Source organism: Hypomesus nipponensis, chromosome 1 (assembly GCF_054491055.1).
Source record: "Hypomesus nipponensis isolate SF chromosome 1, ASM5449105v1, whole genome shotgun sequence".
Lineage (NCBI taxonomy): Eukaryota > Metazoa > Chordata > Actinopteri > Osmeriformes > Osmeridae > Hypomesus > Hypomesus nipponensis.
In genome coordinates, this window is record NC_140361.1 from 3,410,734 (window position 1) to 3,433,020 (window position 22,287).

Sequence of the window (22,287 nt, forward strand, 5' to 3'; positions counted from 1 at the left end):
AATTCAGATTTTTGGGGAAGGAACAACACAGTCGCGGGACAACCCTGCTAAAAAACCCAATGCAATGTCCCGTTGAATAACTGTGCAGAAGCTCCGGTCATATTATGGTAAGGTTCCCAGCAACTTAGAACAAAGCTGGAGTTAGGCAAACTCCCTCCCACCTGTAATCCTATTGGATAACGGTGCTCCTGCCCGCCCTCCCGCCATCCCTCTCTATTGTAAATTGCAGCCCTTGTCGTGGCTTGCGGAGAAGACTGTCAATCATTTAGAAGACAGGCCCCGGGCGCATGAACAGGTAACTGAAGAACCGTTACTTTTTGAGAACTTTGACTATTTTCTCTGTATTATTACTTCGATTAAAAGTCGGGCTATATGTTGCGATAATTACAAGGGAACATCGGAATGAGGGTATTGACACTTTTGCCAATATGATTGTTGTCACAAGTGCCTAAAAATAGTTTTGTGTGTGCTAATGTTCTGTCCACAATATTGGTTGAAAGTTGAAATAGGCCTACACATATTCATATAAAAGGCCTACATTCATAGGCTACAATATTATGTTAATTAGATTACACACACACTAATTGCGTCTGGTTTTGTTAGCATTTCCCATGTGTTATATACACATACAAACTCAAATGTATGTTTTCCAATCTTAAAGTGTCGATATTACAAATGAAAATCCAAATTAATTGCTTTGCTAAGATGATGAATGTTAACACAGGTGAGTAGCCCCATCTAGAGTCTAAATGTTGATCACCACTCTCACTGAAAACGTGTTTTGTGTCACTGTGTGTTTAAAGTAGGTGGATAGCCGAGGACAGCACCTGCTGCTAACATTATTACAAAACAGAATACACAACTGTTAAAAACGAAATAACTTTGTAAGATAAATGTTCAAATTAATCAATTTAAAGGATCCAGAATGCACTCACAGGTCTGTGTGCGTTGGTTCTCACAATATTTATACTGTGGAATTTCAGTATTCATCTCTCTTATCTCTGGATTTAAGTGGGATTTATTGGTACACATGTAAGCCTACTTACTCAAAAAGCGACCGTCCATCTTTCCAGACACTGACCACTGAGCAAAACTGTTGAAAAAATGCCCCAAAGAAATGACAAGTCTCTTGCTGGCAACATGATGTGAATCTAGATTCGTGTGCCTCTACATCAGCAGGCTTTATTTGTTTAATATTCTGCACATAATGAGGCATTGGGCTCTGCAAAAAAAACATAAAGGTGGGCATGATTCACATTCATTCAGCGATCCTGAGTGAATTACAAACCAGGCTTGATGACGGGCGAGACTGACTGCTAACGCAGCCGTTCATGTCAATGTTCCAGCTGCAGACAGCGTATCAAAGTAGATTAGCTTCCCTCGCTGTGTTTCCGTCCTGACAGCCATTTAACCTGATTAGGCTGGCTAAGCCTGAAGTTATCAGGATGCTTTTAATATGAAAAGGATCTTGTTATTGTGTTTGGGTTCATTCCTGCCCCATGCAGGGATGTTTTCGTTCTGTCTATCTGACATCTGCTCCTCTGGTTGACCTGCGTTGCCTCTGATGTCATTCATGTATTTATTTGCACGACTTTCTATTTCCTGGAGTTGAGTTATGTGTCACCGGACTTTTCTGTAGCATCTCTTTGTTGTTGGCAAAGGGCACCTACTCCTCATTTAAAGACACATTTGTAGACTTCACAAAACAGATGTGAGATTTTGAAATACATTTTCCTCGTCTCCTTACCTAAGATCCTTGTGGAAGTGATTTTTTTCCTTCTAAAGTGCGCAACTCTGCATGTACAGTAAAGTACTGTACTCTCATAAAATCTGTCAACATACAGTAAAACCAAAGCCAACCAATAAAGATCAAATGCAGAAGTCAATGAGAGGATGAAGGGGTGCTTTAATCCAGAACAGACATCCATGTACCTAATCTAAACTTTTTACTGTCATCTACTGACAACATGGAAACAGGGAGCAAGGCCCAGCTGCAGAAAGGACATGGTACAGTTTATAATTATGCGCATAGATATCCTCTTTAATTAAAGGGCCAGGACGTAACTATTCCACCTCAGTCTCGGCCTAGGGCCAGCGTACAGCAGTTTTGACAGGGGGGTGGGGGAGGGGGGTTGGGGAATTACAGAGGAATCATTGATTTGAGTTGAGGGAAGACGGGCCACAAGAAGTTCAAGACAAATTCAGTTTAGTTGGCTTTTTGAAGCATGTCACGAAAAAGTTCCTGTGCATTCGGGAAGTACGAGCCTGTGAAACAACAGCCCCTCCGTTCTAACAAGGCCTGTGCGAACCACCGTGGGATTAACGCTGCCAGTGGCTCTATTGGGTGTCTGTATTTCTTTAACGTGCCTTTTAAATTGTCGTCCAGGTTCTCTCAGGGTTCCCCCCCACCCCCCCTTCGCCCCTCTCTCAGAGTCTGATGTGAGGCCCTGCTGTTTCCTACTGGGCTCCTTCTCCTGCGGGCCGCCACTTTCCATCTCCCCTCTCCAGTGCTGCTTGGTCAGTCTCAACAGCAGCATATAAATATCAATCAGTGAACTCTGTGGTGTAGAGTGAGCTGCTGCAACGACAGGAGAATAAGAGATCATTTGTGTTAATGCTTGCTTGGTCCACCGAGGGAAGTCCCACTATGGTCATATTTTTAAGAATCTGGACTTGCTTCGGCCAGTAATTAGGGAATCACTCCAGGGATGGATTGAACTGGACTGTTACTGCCAACCCTGTCTAGAATCAAATATATTTTCGTCGTTAGCTTTAAAAATAAAAACAATCGCTTCCTCCTTCCCGACCCCTAACTCATTTGTTGCTGTTGCGGTACATGACCACCAGATGTCACTGTCGTACAAGACATTTTGCATCCGAGCACTGAGCCAAACCACAGAAGAATACTTGCCCTTCACACAGTGATGATAACGAATGGCCCACATAACATGCGTTTACAGACAATCCTGTTTCAATATACGGTTCAGATGAACTCTTTGCGGAGGGCCTTCTTCCATGCCTTTGAAAGTGATCTGAAACTGGAAGCCTATGGAGGGAGGAGGGCAGAGACGAGCGACTGTGTGTGGACTGTGTGGTTGTGATCATTAGTCCTGTATCAGTTTCACACACAAGGTGAGGGAGATAATACCCCCCCCCCAGGAGCTGCTTTCAACCTTCACAGCCAGAGGTAGACGGAGAGGTAGACACAGAAAAAGGTTTAAGTTGAATCAGACTGTGGTTTGGTCTATGTGTACTGTAGTAACACTACCATCGTTTGGCTCATTTCACACTGTTTACACGACAGGTATGGCTACTTAAGGCTATGGCTTTAATCTTGGGCAGAACTCTTACCATCACTGTTGGAGGCAGATGGCAGCCTATGGCGTCAGGATTTGATTAAACCGCACCATAACCCTTTGGCGTTAGTTTGGGACACAAAAGGTTGCCTTAACCCTTTCCCTAACCTTGACCACCATTCAAACCCTATCCCTAACCCAAACTCTATCCCAAACCCTATCCCTAAAGCGTCAAAATACAAAGAGTAGGGCTGAGAACGTGGTCCTCTGCTTAAACATGCCTTGTGTTGTGTTCATGCACACAAGTTGTATCATCAACAAATATACACATTTTATTAGATATAATATGCAGAGAAGCAACTAACAACTGTGTGTGTGTGGGGGGGGGAGGGCTGGAGGGGGGTACCGTTTTACAAGCTTTAAAATGATCTCATTAAATGAGAACTGGGCAAAGGGTTTTTAATGGTGGTTTAATGACACATACAAATCTTTGGTTGCAATCTTTATGATACCTTGTGTCTCCAGTTGACATGATCTAGGTGAGTCATCAAAAAGTTGTTATAGTTGAAGAGGTGCAATTTAAGAGGGCTGAATGTGAGCAATTAACTGTAAGATGAAATGGATCTTGTTGCCGTTGAGAATATCGAGATACAGGAGACATATTTTATGAAGCAATTTCAGTTGGCGATGGTGAATATGGAATGTTTGAATCCCTGCCTGATGTGACATTACAGCACAGCTCTGTCCTGTTAATCTCCATATCCACAATCTTTTTTGATTAGCCTACATTCCATTATCAGTGTTTGGGTATTGGGAATAAGTACACCAACTAAAAGTAGGTATCTAATTAAGTGGTGAATTGCAAGAACTTCGAGATAGCTCTCTTCCACTTTTAATATCCACAATAACATGAAATATGCATATTTTGCAGGGATTCTCGGATCGTATTAATCATCTTTAATAATCATCATTCATACCCATCAAACTTCCAGGGAAAAGCTGGCTATTGCCAATGACACCAGTCTCCCAGGACAAGGAGGCTCCTTCATCTGTGTCCTTAGATTCCGTGATCCTCAGCAACAGAGGGGGGGGGGGGGGGGGGGGGGAAATGCAGGGCTAAGGATAGATCCCTGAGGCACACCATTAAGTTTAACCACGTATGCATTTTTGAAGTTACTCTGGTATCAAATTCACTGCTACCAACGAGTTGCCTGAGGTTACTACATATTCAGACTCAAGCCCCCCAAACATCTTTTTTTTAAGCCCCATTAGGCTCAAACTTAATAATATCGAATTTGCTATGCTTGGTAGGAAGCAAAATAAACGTGCTATGTCTGTCCGTCGGGCCAATAATAACATCTGGACAAAAACATTTGCAAAGGATACCAGGGTATTCGGTGCGTCCGGGAACCGGGTCATTCTGTACATGTTGGCAAGCACATGTAGAGTTCCACCGGGGTCCGGAGATGTTCTGTATTTTCCGTCCCCATGGTAACCTCTCCGGCCTGCTCTGCAGTAAGGGTGTGATTTCCACACCGGGTGACAGAATCCAGCATCTGTACAGCCTCATGTCTTCCTTGTCGCCTCTCTAATTAAAGGCACGCTCCGCTAGACTCCTTTAGGTTTGAGAGAGAGCATCTTTACAGGAGCTTGTTTGGAAGCTCCAGTTCATTTGTCGGCTCGGTAACAAACCTTTTTGTAGGCCTTGGGATTACACGGCGGGATTACAACGTTCCCAAAGTCTTGTGTTGCTTTTACGAATGCCAAAATCCATGAAATTACAAATACAACATTGTGTCTGTCATGGATTAAAATGACTGACTGACGACTCTAGTTTGGAGCCGTGTGGCCCGTTGAATGTGTTTTGAAAATAAACATGAGAGTTTCACTCAATGAGGCTAAAAGTTTTCCTCAATTTAAATGACCTGTGAATGATATTTTTCAGATGGAAAACGGCCAGTGCTCCCATCATGACGTAAGTGGGTATCATGTGAAACATATCATGCTTTATCTCCCACACATTCCTCTGAAACACGTCCTTCTAACTCATTGGTATACAGTGTCACTGTGAAGACAGAATAACCCACAGTGAGATCTTCTCCCAGGAAGGTACCCCTCCTGCAGTATCTCTTTGATCAGACCTACAGGCACTCTAGACCAGAGTATATAGTGTTTCTCATGTCCCATTCATCAGCTATAACAACCCAAAAGTGCTGTAATGTACATGATGCATTTTCACCCCGTAGCTATACAAGAACATCACTTCATATATACTTTATGGGGATTTTTTATAGGCCTGTAGATGGAATTTCTTCCAAGATGCACGTTTCCATGGGTAGGTCTTCTCTATTTGTCCCTCCCGGAAAACAGGCAATAACGTTGATGAACATAGATGCTGCACGGCTCATCGAGAGGCCTGGTTCAGAGAAACTGAACAAGCACTTACCAAGATGTGGGTGTTATGTTTGTACAGTCAACATGCCATCCCTAATACAAACATGAACGTCCATGTCATTTTGAGATGTGACTAGGAAATACAATGTTTATCGTAGCTATTTTGATGGCGGCTCACTGGCTTTGTGATCCCGTTTGCCCATACGCAAGCAGATGCCATTCATCAAACCTGTTATGATGGACTTTGTCATGATGGGTTTGTGTTGTCAACTGAGTTAATCGTGTGTGACTGAAGCTGTCTCCGAGGCCTGAGGTGAGGACGCTGACAGGGGATGTAAAAGCTGCTAGCACGTTTGCATGGCGTGGTTGCAGTCCTGCTAGCATGGTGTAGCTTTTCTGCTAGCATGGCGTGGTTGCAGTTCTGCTAGCATGGTGTAGCTTTTCTGATAGCATGGCGTGGTTGCAGTTCTGCTAGCATGGTGTAGCTTTTCTGCTAGCATGGCGTGGTTGCAGTTCTGCTAGCATGGTGTAGCTTTTCTGCTAGCATGGCGTGGTTGCAGTTCTGCTAGCATGGTGTAGCTTTTGGTGGTTGAATCCAGTTCTGCAAGCATTGCATGGTCGTCTGTAGTCCTGCAAGTGGTTGTGGGTGATTATACCATCATGGCATGCTTTGCATGGCAGTTTGCTAGCATGGTGTGGTTGAATCCAGTTAATGTTAGCATGGCGTTCTGCTAGCACCAAGGGAATTTCGTTATATCATGGCCACATCATAAAAATGTTTAACGCAAACCATTAACATAATGCAGACCAAATATAAAGCTCTGGAGTATTTTTCTTAGTTAGCATTTCAATTATCAGCAAACCTTAAAGAGACCTTAAGGGGTCAGCATTACTGCTTGCTTAAATAATGCATGATGTGGAGTTCTGACTCATTGTTGAATTTCTTCCTAAATGACGAGTGTTGAAAATGGAGTCATATAGATTTCAGCAGTCATCTGCTTTCTACCTGAGCAGAATAGGGATTGTTGTTAAGTCCTGTGCTTTCAGAAGAACACAGTTATATTGTGTTTCTCCATTACAGAGTCAGATAGACAGTCTAATGGACACATTTGGGCCATCAGCCAACGCATTCATTTCGGCTCTAAAATGACTCACAATTAGGTCTATTGAAGCAACTGTCAGCAGGTCAAATCAGGCTTCTTTGGTAATTAAAGGAGAGACCTAGTCAGTGTTTATACACAACATGGTGAGAATTAGGGAACAGTGGCCTCTTTGATGAGGGGGAGAGTGTGCCTGTTTTCCCCCAGGCTGGGATGGGTCCTCAGATTGGAGAATGTGTCAGCTTTGATGGATGCCCCCAGAACTCACCTGCATGGCTGGTGTTGATGAGGGTGGTGCTGAGGGATGGGTCCTCTTCTGCATCGTGCCTAGCTCTCTGTGTGCGGGTCTGCCTGTCTGTGTTCCTGCCTGTCTGTCTGACTACCAGCTGCACTGTTCATGCCTGTCTGTGTTCCTGTCTGTCTCTCTCTTTCTCTCTTGTCTGTCTGTCTGTCTGTCTACACATGTGGATATGAGTGTCTGTGCTTGTGTGTGTCTAGTGTGTGACAGTGTATTTGTATGAGTGCATACAAATGTGTGTATGTGTCTGTGTGTGTTTCTGTGTGTGTGCGTGTTCCCCACCCTGACTCTCGCTTCAGGGTAAGAGGGCTGCCCAGGTGAGGTCTTCGTGGAGGGTAGAAAGAGAGAGGGAGGGGAGAGAGAGAGAGAGAGAGGAGGGGAGAGAGAGTGAGGAGCGGAGAGAGAGAGAGGGAGAGGGATAGGGGAGAGAGAGAGAGAGAGAGTGGAGGGGAGAGAGAGGGAGGGAGGAGGGTAGGGAGAGAGAGAGAGATAGAGAGAGAGTGGAGGGGAGAGACAGGGAGGGAGGAGGGTAGGGAGAGAGAGAGAGAGAGAGAGAGAGAGAGAGAGATGGAGAGAGAGTGGAGGGGAGAGACAGGGAGGGAGGAGGGTAGGGAGAGAGAGAGAGAGAGATAGAGAGAGAGTGGAGGGGAGAGAGAGAGAGGAGGGGAGAGAGGGGAGCTACCGGAGTGGATAGATGGCTGTCGGATTACCTTACTGCTGTCTGAAGAGGTCTTTGTGTGAGTGACTGAGAGAGACCAGGGCTACCTGTGACTCACGGCCCGCAGGTGTCAATCAAGCCGTCCTGGTAGGTAGAGGAATGTGGTAAACAAGACTGTGAGATCCTGGAACCGGGAGGAGAGAGCATAGCTGTGGTCAGCCAGAGCACATCACTCTGCTGTGTTTCTGCCCTCACAGCAGCACCTGGAGAGGGGGTGAGGAGGGGGTGAGGAGGGGGTGGTGAGGGGGTGGTGAGGGGGTGAGGAGGGGGTGGTGAGGGGGTGGTGAGGTGGTGAGGAGGGGGTGGTGAGGGGGTGGTGAGGGGGTGGTTAGGGGGTGAGACGGAGGGGGTGAGGAGGGGGTGGTGAGGGGGTGGTGAGACGGAGGGGGTGAGGAGGGGGTGAGGAGGGGGTGGTGAGGGGGTGAGACGGAGGGGGTGAGGAGGGGGTGAGGAGGGGGTGGTGAGGGGGTGAGGAGGGGGTGGTGAGGGGGTGAGACGGAGGGGGTGGTGAGGGGGTGAAGGAGGGATGGGTAAGGAGGTGAGGAAGTGAGGTTGCACTTCATGTTCGTCCTAATTTTCTGCTCAGCACACATTAGTCTGCCAGTTCACTCACTGGCTTGCTCCACTAACCTTTAAAAGATGGCAGTTTAAGTGTTTAGAACTGGATAGCTCTCCTTCCTGCTGTACATCAGGGTTAGGACAACACTTTACATGAAGGTTACATGTCCAACCATGTAACTACACAGAAACACTGTACATGAAAGGTTACATTTCCAACTATGTAACTACATAGCAACACTTTACATTAAGGTTACGTTTCCAACCTACATAACCACACCTACAGTAACGACATTAATGTAACTTTATTGTAAAGTGTCTCTGTAACCTCGGGCCATGCTTTGTGGCTTCCCTCCAACAGCTAAGAGCATTTTCTCCCTTGTTCTTTTGTTCTCTCAGAAGGCTGGCATTACACGCCCGTTAGTCTAGACGTGTAGACAGCTGAAGGAATGTGTTTTCTAACTAATCAACGTATGCTTTATTTCTGACACATCGCTACTGACACCCAGCCTTCTTCTTAAGCAGTAGTTATTTTTAGAGCTTGTCAGTGACAAAGTTTGCAGATGCTCACAACAACCTGGTCATTTCCTGTTCAGGTTTCTTCCCACCATGACTGTCTTCTACGGACGATCAACTAACTGGAATTGCAAACAATATTCTTATCAGCCAGTCAGTCATCTCTGTTCCGACAGAAAAACTGGTGGATGACGCCACCTCTGAAGAACACCGCTCATCTAGTCGATGCGCTTGCAGAGTTAAGAGACGTCTGTAAGTGCTTCTTGAAGAAGATCAATACATAAGTGCAGCCGCAGCAGCTGTCCTGACAGACTGCCCTCTCCTCGCTCCCTCGAAAAGGACTAACTAAACCAAAACACCAACTGCCGTGGATCTCGTTACATTTCCTTCACTGGATAAGCATCTCGCCATCCAGGAAATGTCGACAAACGCTGCTTTGTTTTAGTCTCTGAGCGTGGTGGCTGTTTATAGATGGAGATCGGAGACCTTTCTCAGATGTTCCCGCAAATGAAATGTGATGATGTGTAAAAACTCTTGGTGCAAAACAAACGTTAAACTCCACAGTTTACACTGGCAAAACAGTAAATGACATGAGAAAATGATGTTCCAAAATACAAATACTGATGATAATAATCTACAACAGGTTTTGTTGTTGTTAAGTTGTCAGTGTGGGGCGAGTGTTGCCGTGTTTGCTTAACGTGTTCGACATATCAATGAAGAAGGTGTTGCTTCGACTGGGGAGGAAGTGACACGTCTAAACCGGTGCCTGGAGAGATATCTGAGGAAAGATGACAGCTGTTCCCTCCTGCTCTCATCTGAGACATATCTGCATCTCAGTGCTGGCTGTCTGAATAAACAATGAACCCAATCATTATTGAGACATACTCAACACTTTTCCCTTTTCCCCCTCACATTTTAGAAATGGTGCAGGAGCAGAATTTGAAACACAATTGTCAGACAGACAGAGATGGAAGACTCTGCTTCTCTCTAGACACTGCAAGATAGGTTCTCTAGCACAGTTTTCTGCTCCTCTGTCTAGTGGTACGGTACAGAACCATGGCGTGGCTGGCGGTGGGTGTGGTGAAGCTATTCCTGACAGGAGACCCCATCTGCATCTTTGCCTTTTCATTCATCTGGAGCGAGCCCACACCAAACCCACCATGGGACCGCAGGACGGGACATCCCCAGTGCGCCCACAGTCCAACTTCACACGACGCAGACTAAAAATAGGACCGAAGGTCCGGGGTGAAACGGGGCCAGTTCAATAGGGATGTTGCGTAATACGCGACGGGGGGCCTGCAACATGCAGGGGAAAACACAGAATCTGATTTAACTTTGAACGAGGCAGGTTCGAGACGGAGGCAGGAAGACATGCAGGTATTTTGGTAATGTCCTCATTCTGCCGTTTGAGACTATGTCTCCATGAAGGGAAGGGTTTGAAGACGGGTCGGGAGAAGGTAGGGGGAGCTGCTGAGTGGCCTGGAGATAAGAGGACATGACTGAGTCTGAGAGAGAGGCAGAGAGACCCTATCCCTCACCCTGTCACACCACTCTGCCCAGATGAATTAGCCTCCATAACTCAAGACCTGAAATAGACCTCTTCTCTGTTGCTGCCCCGGCAAAGTCCCTGCCTCAGAATGCACAACCCCTCGCTTTGATGATCGCTCTGGGATTTCCTTTCCTCCTAAATTCGAGTCGTTCTTCTTCTTTCTTGCGTTCGAGCAACTTCAGTGTCGAAATATCTAATTCCACAAGCTGAACACTGTTTCTTTGTTTACCCCAAACGCCCACAATAGGGAACAACAGAACGGAACCAACCGACAGTTTAAACAGATGAACAGAGTTCTCCTCGTCAACCTTGGGAGCAGAAGGTATGCGTCCCAGGAGACGAGACAAGGCCGTGTCGTCATCACGCCGGCCTCCCTCCTGGCCAAACCCAACTCCATATTCATCAGGGTGATGATGCGCTGACCCTCATCCGCCATTATCGCACTGCTACACCAGAGGAACAGCTCGCGGGGGAAATAGTGAGCGAACCTGACACCGTGCCGAGGAGAGCTGAGTGTGGCAGTGGGGGACTGCACATGGTGTGATGGGATTATGGCTAGATCAATCCCCTGCTTGTTTGGACAGGCCCCATTAATAAGAGTGCCAGCCGCAACCAGCAAAGGCAATCTAGTTGACGGAGAGGGAAAAAAAAAACGTATGAGTCTGTCAAGGAGAGTTATACCGCTTGAAACGATCGCTCTGCATCAAATTAACCATCCCATATTTTACTTTATCATTAAGTGGGTGGGCGGGGGTCTCAGATAACAAGGTTCTGCGCTCGTTTTAGAAACGAGTCTTTGTGTGTGCGCGTGTTTAAAAAGATAATATTTCAATCACGTTTTTAAACTAAAATGCTCATTCCTCTGACCCCAGTCCCTGAAGAGATCCGGGTAGAAATTTAATACAAACAGAGACAAGCTCCTGTGTTCCCTGGTTAAGGTTGAAGCACGGATCCCTATTTCCTGGTCTCACATTCCATCCCAGATTTAATTGCCTCTTTTAAAAAACAAGACTACTCAATTAAAACTCCGCCGGACCTCATCAATGAGCCCCGACATGAATCCAATTGACTGAAGCACGAGCGGTGTGATTGAGGGTAATGCTGGGAGTTGGATGTGTGGTTGTGATAATGCTGGATGTGTTCTGGGTGTCCTGTTCTGAAGTGTTGATGCAATCAAGAAAGGAAGAGTGAATCACAGATGCTGAGCAAAGCCCCACCCAGGTGTCTTCTCAGACTGCAGACCCGGTCTCCCATGTCTTCAGACAGAGGAGGCTGAGGGGGGGAGGCATCTTGCTGGCAGGGTAACACATGCTCGCTTCATTAGCGCTGCAAAATGTATTCAGACAGTTTGTGCACAAGATGCTTTGAGCTATGAGATTAATACAGAAGGTTTAGTAGCAGATGGTTCAGTGTTAATCCTTGGATTTCTGTAGCAGTTTGTTTACCCAACCTGAGGTGATGTAGATATGGACTTGCATGGTAACTTGGACCATGTTTACAAAGCACTTAGAATACTTAGCAGCACTTAGCAGTTAGAATACCAAGTCTGGTTGCATCAGCACCGCAAGATACGATTTCTCCAAACAACAGATTGACATATAATGTATTCACTTAGCAGACGATTTTAACCAAAACGAAGTAGACGGGGGAATTTGAACTGGGATTCCCTGATCCGAAAGCAAATGTTCTACCACTGAGCTATAGCCTACCCGTTCCCTGGGAAAAAAAACTGTTGCATTGTATCTGTCTGTTACACAACTGCCAACATTGACATACTCAACATCCCTTATGGGACCAGGAGACATGAGGAGAGCAGCTTTTACTAATCTAATCACACCCTAGGATGAAGGTGGTGACACACAGACCCTTCTGGACCACGTCACGAGATCCTTCCTCTCTCACAGTGGGGCATTTGAGACAGAAAAGAGAGAAAAGAATGACTGTAATTAAGAGCAGAATCTACAGAAGATGCTCTTGTTGGTCACATGTCTTGAGGAGATGGAGATAAACGATTCTTGTACGACTGTGAACTTTACAAGCTCTCTAAATTGTCATATGCAATCCATGGAACAGTATTTCTAGTCAGTTTTTATCCGTTTAGTTATGACTTTCTGTCTTGAGGGCTCAGTTCAGAAGTTTACACAGCTGCATCAGTATTTCGGTGGTCAGTGTCAAGGAACGGTCTGTATTTACTAGGAACAGTGCAACAATAAGAATAACTCTGGACTGTGCAAAAATAACATCTCAACTCTGACTGCCACTCTAGCCTGCATGCGGAAGGAGTCTCTGATCCGATCCTCTGTAGTCAAAACAAACCCAGCGAAGATGGAAATCCTTGTGTGAAAAGGGGAAAAACAAACAGGCAACGCCATTTCTGTAGACGCTTTTAATCCGAAGCAACAAACAAGTAGTAAAGCACATCTGAAGATCAAGAATCAGAACTGTATTTACCAGCCACAGCGCAAAGCAACCCCATCTCAGCTACCAGGCCGGTGAACCAAAACAAAAAAGAAAAATATGTAACAATAACATCTCATTGACTTTAATACAGAGCAACATTAAGCTATACCTATAAGATGTGCGTTACTCAGCTTCCAGTGCTTCAGTATTGTTTCCTGGTCTTTTATATCTTCCTTTCACACATCAGATTCTGCAGATTCTGCAGATTCTGATTTCACACATTCTGCTCCTCTCTCTCACCAACCTTCTCTGGACGAGGGGATCCCTCTCTGAATTGCTTCTCCTAAGGTTTCTTCCATTTTTTCTCCTGATGGGGAGTTTTTCTGGAAGTTTTTCCTTGTCTTCCTTGAGGGTTTAGGTTGGTTGAGGGGCAGTTCTATGGGCGTATGGAAGCCCTCTGTGACATGCTTGCGTGTAAAAAGGGCTATACAAATACATTTGATTTTTATTTGATTTGATCAGATGAAGTCATCACCCTGCTGATCAGAGAACCCCTATCTTCCACAGTGAGAGGAGGCTGCATGGGTTAGCTACACGGGAATTGTGGAGCACGTCTCTGAAACAGCTCAGAGCGAGAAAGCAGCTGTCCCATGTGCTATATCGGTCTATCTGCCTCGGTTAGCTGGCGGCCAAATCCTTCTCAAGGAATATGTTACACGTCCACGGCCCTGCTCCTCTCTCCTATCACCCGCGGGAAGTTTCGCTTCACTGCCCAAACCGCCCAAACTGTCTGCAGACTGTGTGGATTGCACGCTCTAATATGTCATGTCATGTTCCATATGTGTTTGTGTAAGGACAGTCTGAATGATGTCCTAAACGGCGTCTCACACTCGAACTCTCCCACTTAACGGTTGTTCCTCTAGCAACGCGTACTCCCCTGTGGCCATTCGGGAGCAGCAATGACCCAGAGAATGCCGCTGAGATTCTATCAACACACATTTCATGCTAATTGCCGTTTTTTGTGCGAGAACCGAAAAAATAAAAAGCTTTTACAATTGAATGGTAATGTCAAGCAAAAATAGAACAAGAGCATAACACAGTGTTTGAAGTAGCTGAATAAATTATTCCTTATTTATGGAGAGGAGAGTTGAGCTCAGTGGTAGGGCAGGGGCCCTGGGGAGTTAACTACAGATCAAGAGGTCAAAGGATCAAATCTTCCCATTTACTACATGTTGCTTTGGAAAGAACTGTCTGCCAAAATATTATATTACATATTTTTGGGAATTTAGTGGACATGCTTCTCTCCTGGAAGACATGACTTAGAACAGCAAAGCTTTCTGCAGGTATTTTAGGAGTGTAACTGTCTAGATTAATTAGCCTTCACTTCCTGGTGGGTGAATATTGAGTCTCTGACTTACTTTCATGGCCTAGAAATTGCTGTACTAGATGCACAATTCCACGTTTTAAACCCTAAACAGTCTTTCTGCCTGGTAAGCATATGTAGTCCAGACGGGGTGTCTCGCTTCATTTTGACCTACTTGACTACTCCTGTGGCCCAGCTGCCTCAGGTGCAGTACAGCCCTGTTGTACCACCTGCAGACTCTGTCTGTTTACACACACACACTGACCTCAGGGACATCTCCCAGACACCACGGGTCACTACCCTGTCTGTTTGTTGTGATAGCAGATGCCTGTGTGTGTGTGTGTGCACGCGCGCACATGTGCGTATCTATACATATGGATCGGAGCCTAAGCATGTTAAGATTCACGTGTGTGAGAATGTGTATTATTTTCTTGGGGGGGTTGGGGTGGACTGAACCAGTTGTCAGGGACTATTTTTCATCTCTCTTCTCTGGGGGTTCGTCGTGGAAACCGGCCTCTCACTGGTCAATACAACCTTTCTCTGAGCTTTCTTATCTGTCAATCACTCTGCCCTCCTACCCACATGCCTTGCATTCTCAGACTGAGCCAACCCTGAAAATGTTCAAACGGCCTCTCACAACACCTGGGCCAGACTGATTCATGGAGACTTTTTGCAGACTGATTCATGGAGACTTTTTGCAGACTGATTCATGGAGACTTTTTGCAGACTGATTCATGGAGACTTTTTGCAGACTGATTCACGGAGACTTTTTGCAGACTGATTCACGGAGACTTTTTGCAGACTGATTCACGGAGACTTTTTGCAGACTGATTCACGGAGACTTTTTGCAGACTGATTCATGGAGACTTTTTGCAAATATACATCAGTGCATGTCACCGAAATGTTCAAACCTAGCCATTTTTTCACGAGAGAAAACAAACGTTGGACACTTTTTAAAATGGAGTATTCTAACTTAGCTAGAATTGCCAACCAAGTGGACATTCTAGGTTCTTAGACAACAACGTTCAGGATTTTTCTTCTTATCAGCATACAGGAGAAGAACAGAGTGCGAGTGGACGGATTTATAAAGCAGAGATGGAATTGCTTTCAGGACTGGAAGGAGCCACCCTAAGGCTACAGTTCTTTTACCAGACAAATCCTACCTTTACAAAGAAATAAAGAAAACAAAGCCTGATAAACCAAGTTATTTAACACCCCCCACCACTTGGACTCCAGGTAAACAATACACACTTGTGATCTCGACTCCCTCTTACAAAGGCTCACCACGTCATGCATACTTCACAGGACTCTGGGATGTTGCGGATGGCTGGTGAAAGCTGGGCTCTGCTTGAGCTGTTTCCAGACTGAAGGCCGAAGTTCCAGGTGACCCCTGCCCTCTCCTCATGTGCCACCATGTCGCCAGCTGGTAATGACGCGTGGAGAAGGAGCAGGGTCGAGCAGGGATCAGCAGAGAACATGAATGCTTGAACGTTGGAGGAAATCGCTGTGTATACAAACTTTCTGAATTCAATGGTGATTTTCAATTGAGGTAAGCAAGCCTTTTGTTCTTCTAATTTAGGGTTAGTTTATTGTTTGTCACAGGCTAAGTTAAGTGCTTTCAAGTCAAATGTCGAAGTATAGATAACCTCGACTTTCTTTCTGGCTGGTAGCGGGTTTATGGAGCACTACTGAAGACTTGGGTCTGAACATCTCACATCCCAACCACCTCCTGGCTCTGTTGATTATTTAGGTTCACACACCATATGTTTGTGGTTCTCCACACACACACACACACACACACACACACACAAATACGTCTGCTAAATTAGTGCATCACACACACACACACACACACACATACGTTTGCATTTCTCCACTGAAGCATACACACACACACACACACACACACGTGGTGCCAGCCCCCAGGAGGGAAAGCTCCAGATGGTTCTAAACTCAAGATGGATTTCCCTGCCCTGGTGTCAACACACAGAATGCTCAGTCCTTCACACCATACTCTACACAGCAAAACCCAACCCTGTGTAGAGTATCACTTAAAACAACTGCTTTGTACCGTACATAAACTTAGGATGAAGAGATATGCAAAGAAAAGGAATATTTCAAAGAAAAGGAGCTTAAATTAACGTCCTGCATTGATTTAAATCAAACAAAAAACGGTTTTGTCTGATCTTTTGTCTCACACACTGTAGCTTATAAACTTATTCTCAGTGTCTCAATAGTTTCTCTTCTCAATAGTGCTTCCGGCAAACTCCACCCTTCATTCACCTCAACATTGTTCTATTGGACTTTCATGGTCACCTGTGAAGACTTGCTTCTGGTGCGGTCTGAATTCTCAAAGAACGTGTTCTCTCCTTGACGTGAGTTGACTGGATGATAGCTAGCAGAGGGAAGGATCACATGTCTTCACCCGTCCAATCCTGGTGGACCAAAGACGACTTTAAGGAAGGGAAGATAGGTCTTCTTCAGTATTGAGACAGGGCCTTTGGGAAGATAGAAGGTCGTCTTCTTCAGTGTTGAGTAGGTGTGTAACGATACACTCAGCTCACGATACAATACGTATCACAATACTGGGTGTACGATACATTACTTATCCCGATATATATACATTATTTTTTCATGAAACCGAAATTCAATTAACAGATTTATTTCCAAAACATTAAACATTTTCAATAATTTTCTTTGTTGTACATACAATTTAGTTAACTCAGTTCAAGTGATTTCTGTAAATGCAATGAATGCACGCATGATGCAGGTGCAGAGTAGGTTGCGTGCTGGTAGCTTAACCAATAGGATCAAACGGACGTCATATTGTACAAATATTGCCTTAACTCTACGATACATACTGTATTGATAATTTTTTTTCTATGTTGTTCCACGATATATTGTTACACCCCTAGTATTGAGACAGGGCCCTTCTGTACCCACTCCAGTTAGCAAACCCCTGCCCTTGTGGAAGGGAACATTAACAAAGTGATGAAAGAACTCAATTGGAAGCTGAGATGTTGTTGTTGTTGCACTGTGCCTTCACTATGACCATGGAAATACTGTTGGAGCTGTGCACGTCTGATCCTTGATCTGCTGCTGTACTGCACTATTTGTAGGCCGTTTTTCAATTAAAAGCCAAATGATGCACGTAAATGTAACACCCCTAACACTTGTCTGTATCTCAACAGGCTATTGTTTACTGTTACTGTAGAGAGAACCAGAACCAGTTGTACCAGGGGCGGGATGGGCTATATGCAAATGACGTCTGCAGTGACAATAGCAGCCGCACTCATGGTGATGTATGGTGGCATGGAATAAGATTTACTGTGCCACAAGTAAGGAGAGTTTTGTAATGACGACTTGGAAAGCTTCACGCTCTCTCCCTAGAGCTGGGCCATGGGCGGAGAGAACTGGCCAGCCCTGTCTACAACCAATGAGATCTCAACAGGGATATAGAATAAGATAGACACTATAGATATACGTCAGTCTCTTTCTTCACCGCAACATTACTCTTTATTTCAAAGCTATCTAAACCATTCCTTTACTCTGACCAATGAAATATTATTAGAACTGTGCACTTTTGATCTTAGATTTTCTGCAGCACTTTCTACAGTATTTGCTCTATTTGTACGTCATTTTTAATTTACATTTAGTCATTTAGCAGATGCTCTTATCCAGAGCGACTTACAGTAAGTACAGGGACATTCCCCCCGAGGCAAGTAGGGTGAAGTGCCTTGCCCAAGGACACAATGTCCTTTGGCACGGCGGGGAATTGATCCGGCAACCTTCTGATTACTAGCCCGACTCCCTCACCGCTCAGCCATCTGACTAATGAGTGCATTTGCTAACTCTAACACTGTATAATTTGCAAACTATGCAGCCACCTTGTGAAAACACAGACTCGATCTCCCGGTGCGGTTGTAGAGGTCTGTCAGGAGGCACAGCTGTGAGAAAAACCAAAAATGAGAGCTGAAAGAGACGATAAAGTGTCATCTTCTTTTGATGTGTGATAAAGATTGCCTGAAACATGTAGCCAGAGTACAGAAACTTCTTGAACAAGACTCCGCGAGTACAAACTGTTCCTGGATTCCGACCACCAAAATACCGTGAGAACTAAACACTTCTGATCCCTGATGTTCTGCAGCACTTTCAATAAGCACTGTTTTTTTTTTTGTCGCTTTGGATTAAAGCGTCTAAGCGACTGAAATGTTGTTTTTAAAAAGCTCTGGAAAAAGTGTCAGGACACTCATCTGGAGCTGTTGTGACCTTTCTCCCCCTGGGGCCGGCCATATGTAAGGGCCTGGGTGAATGTGTTTGACATCACGGGGTTAACCAGGAAATGCATGGAGTCCAGTTCCAACTGGTTTCTTCCTGTAATTGGGACTTTTGTGGAGAGGTGCACAGTGGGACGACCTTAAGAGTTCTCACAGGCCTTGGGGCAGAAGAGTCTAACTCAACTCACAAGAGGAACACATGCAGCCAGGACGCATTAAAACTAACGTTGCCTGCCTTGACCAGCAAACACACACATACACCCCTCTCTTCCATTACAATCAAGGTCCTTCTTAACAGCCTCAAGATTCTCTCAGTCCTAGCATAACGACTACAGGGTCAACCGGTGACCTCGGGCTAATTGACTTTATGGCCTGTATAAAGTTAAAGTGCCACAGTTGAGAGTGTGTGTGTGAGAGAGAGAGATAGTGAATGTGTATGTATGTGGGTGCATGTTTGTGTGTATCTGTGTGTTTGTGTGAGTGTGACAGTGAGTAAGTGTGTGTGTGTGGGTGTCAGTGTGTGTGGTGTGGGTGTGTGTGTGTGTGTGTGTGTGTGTGTATGTGTGTGTGTGTGTGTGTGTGTGTAAACCACCGTCAGTCACCTCCATGGTGGAGGTCACCGCAGCAGATTGGAGAGTTGCTGAACAGCAGCAGGTGTATCCATTACTCCATCCAGGGCCCAGGAAGAACTCCAACACAGGGTAGATCACCAGATTAGCACATGTATTAACTAAACAGACATGGAAAACCAAGTGAGGGATTCTGCGTGTATCATTTTAATATAGGATGTATGAAAAATAACACTGTCGACAGTCAGCAATGCCTTGGCCAAAAAGGAAAGGTAACGCATGAAAATTCTGAACATGAATTACTTTATGATCTTATTATTCCTTTATGGGTGTATTGCATTTCTAAGACACATCACGTACAGTATGTTATTCATACTGTAGCAATATTTGTTTTAGGTTGAGTTGATCACCGTGCCTGTGACGTGTATCTATCTTCATGTCTAGTTGGACAAGAGATGTACACTCTGTCTGAGCCACACTGACAGACTTCAACCAACGACCGTTAGGTTTTCTTTCAAATCCACAGGGCCTTGTGATCGGGCTGGTTAGCATATTTTCACTACTACTGTAACCACTTAGGTTTCAAACCATGTCCCCTGGTGTTGTTTACCATGTACACAACCCTGTTTACCATGTAAACAACCAGAGCATGGACAGGTGTAACACTCGGGTGTCGGGAGTGACATCAGCAATACATGCCCCTGAAACGTCCCTTCTAAGAGTTTGGCCCCGTGTTGACAGTCTGTGTTGTTCGAGGAGCGCTGAACAGAAATGACTTATCCTTTAAGAAACGACTTGGCTCTGAGGGAGAGTTTGAAACTAGTACAAGGTTGAGACAAACATAAGAGAGACAAAGCTGCTTTTATTTTAAAGTATTTCAGGGAGTTATAAAACCAGAAGAAGAAGAAAAAAACTCCTCTGGGGTCAGTGACAGTCTAGGGACCTATAAGGAATGCTTCCACTCGTCCGACCGCTTGGATAAATTATTAAAGCAAGCATTGTTTTACAAAGCTCAGGATTCAATTTCCATGTCCTAGATTTTGAAATATGACATGTTATGGTAAGACAGGTTTCTGTTGTTTTAGAATGAATAATTCAGTACTCAAGCGGTTTGAATTTTCAATGAGAATTTTGTGTTGAGTTTGATACTGTATAGAGCCATCCTACAGTAATTATGTTTAAATTCAAACCGGTTTTTATTCAGTAAACGTGCATGAATTTCGGGTTTCGCTTATCAAGTTGCTACTATTATGAATTGCTATGCAGCCTCTGAAAACACCTTTCACAAAATACACATATTCTGAGAGAGAGCACATTCTCCTTTTCAACTGAGACAGGCTATCAACTTAGCAAAATATTATGATTTTGAGGAGAGAGAGAGAGAGAGAGAGAGAGAGAGAGAGAGAGAGAGAGAGAGAGAGAGAGAGAGAGAGAGAGAGAGAGTGAATACACCGTCCTTGTTTATAACGTCTATCCTGTTTACCTCAATATTGTTGCTAGTCTTCTATAGTCAGCTGGGATGGAGTAAGGGTTACACAAGGGGAACCAAACACACAACACAGACAGACACAGACAAGCACACACACACAGAGACACACACATACACACAGGTACACAAATACACAGTTCAGGCATATTTATTTATTAATTATTTATATTTTAATGTGATTGTTAGTTCCAGTCTGCTGAATGGGATTTCCCAGTGTGCTGGGACATGGAGTCAGGATCCGTCCTGACACACAGCCAGGCAGCAACATTTTAACATACCAACAGTCCATCCAACCCATATGGATTTTGACTACATAGACAGGTAGAATCTGCAATCATTCTCGTTTATACAAGATGTTGTTTTATTGATCGTCCCTTAGGTTCCACACTCAACGACCCCTGCTGTGCTAGACAATTATACCGAAACGATGTCACACACAAGACACGTCTCCCAATCATCATACATTCTCAGAGCATCACTGATTGTGGATTGTTAATAGCAGTCTTGTCTGGAGTCAGCGTTCATGATTGCCAGTTACGTTTTACACAACTCAGGAGGTAAAGTAGGTGTTCTTATTGGTCATTAATGTCACACGATCTGCTAATGTCAATTAAATATTGATTTGTCTGTATGATGGTGCAGAAACAATTGAAGGTATAATATTGTTTAGGCTGGACTATTCACACTGGGTTAAGAGCAGGCTGCTGTTTGGTGTGCAGCTGAGACAGTGTTGTTGCACGGTGCTTGGTTGCTGAAATGTGCACTTTGTACGGTGCCTGGTAAATTTAGACTGTTCCTTGACTTCCGAATGCTGTTAGAATTATAGTATTTTTCTGCTTTACTTTCTATATGCAAAATTTGTAAAGTTGTTTTACACAAAGGTGTCTACTAGATGAATAAAATATAAAAGTAAAATGTAATGTTCACATGGTGTTTTGTTTGTGTTTTCCCAAGAGAACGGCATACCAAGAGCTGTTTTCTCCTCCTCACCAGACATCCTAATTCTTAAGATGGCCAACATATTTATTTATGCCTGCAGGGCCTTTTAAATGTAGCATTCTTTTACCCAGCACGGCAAGACCCTCTAGTAACCTATTAACCCAGATCCTGGTCCCTCAAGGCCCACAGCACGTGTTTTAAACACTTATAGGCCTATCCACAAGAAGAAGCTTTAATCTCAAAACTGACAAGATGTGTTTGTGTGCCAACCTATGCTTTCCACGTAAACCAAAGGTTCCTCATCCTACCGCAGGTTACCAGCATGTTTAGATAGATATGACGCCAAAATTATGCAGGAAATATTCACATTCTCACAAAGGAGAATAATCAGTGTCCCCCCTGAAGTCTGCATCTTGGACTCAAATGATGCGGTTGGAACTTAACACAAAGAAAGAAAATTGCTGTAATTAACTAAATTAACTAAATAAGACTGGCTCAACTGACTAACAGCTACTCAATATGCACTGTGACAAGTGACAACGAATAAACAGCTGCATGCAGCTTTTCTACAGCCTCAAGGAATTATCCTGTGAAACAAATAAATTCCACCTACAGACTTAATTGTACTTTTTTTTACTTAAAATAACGTTAATTCCTTTTCGTCTGATTTTTTTTAGCTGTGCTTTGTAATGCTTGTCATATACGAACACCCTGATGGGGCACCGTATTTCTTAAAACGAACGGAACTAAAACTGGTTTATTTCTCTCTTGTTTTATCAAGTGGCAGCACTGGACAGAAGTTTTAAAGGGCGATTAGTGTG

General features: G+C 44.5%; 1 long non-coding RNA gene across 1 annotated transcript; it reads left to right on the forward strand.

Annotated features, from left to right (window-relative positions):
* Window positions 1–19,225: 19,225 nt before the first annotated feature.
* On the forward strand, window positions 19,226–21,447 carry LOC146301872 (uncharacterized). The gene is made up of 2 exons (XR_014755238.1): window positions 19,226–20,098; window positions 20,714–21,447. It is a non-coding gene; the product is annotated as an uncharacterized LOC146301872 (long non-coding RNA).
* The last annotated feature ends 840 nt before the right edge of the window (window positions 21,448–22,287 follow it).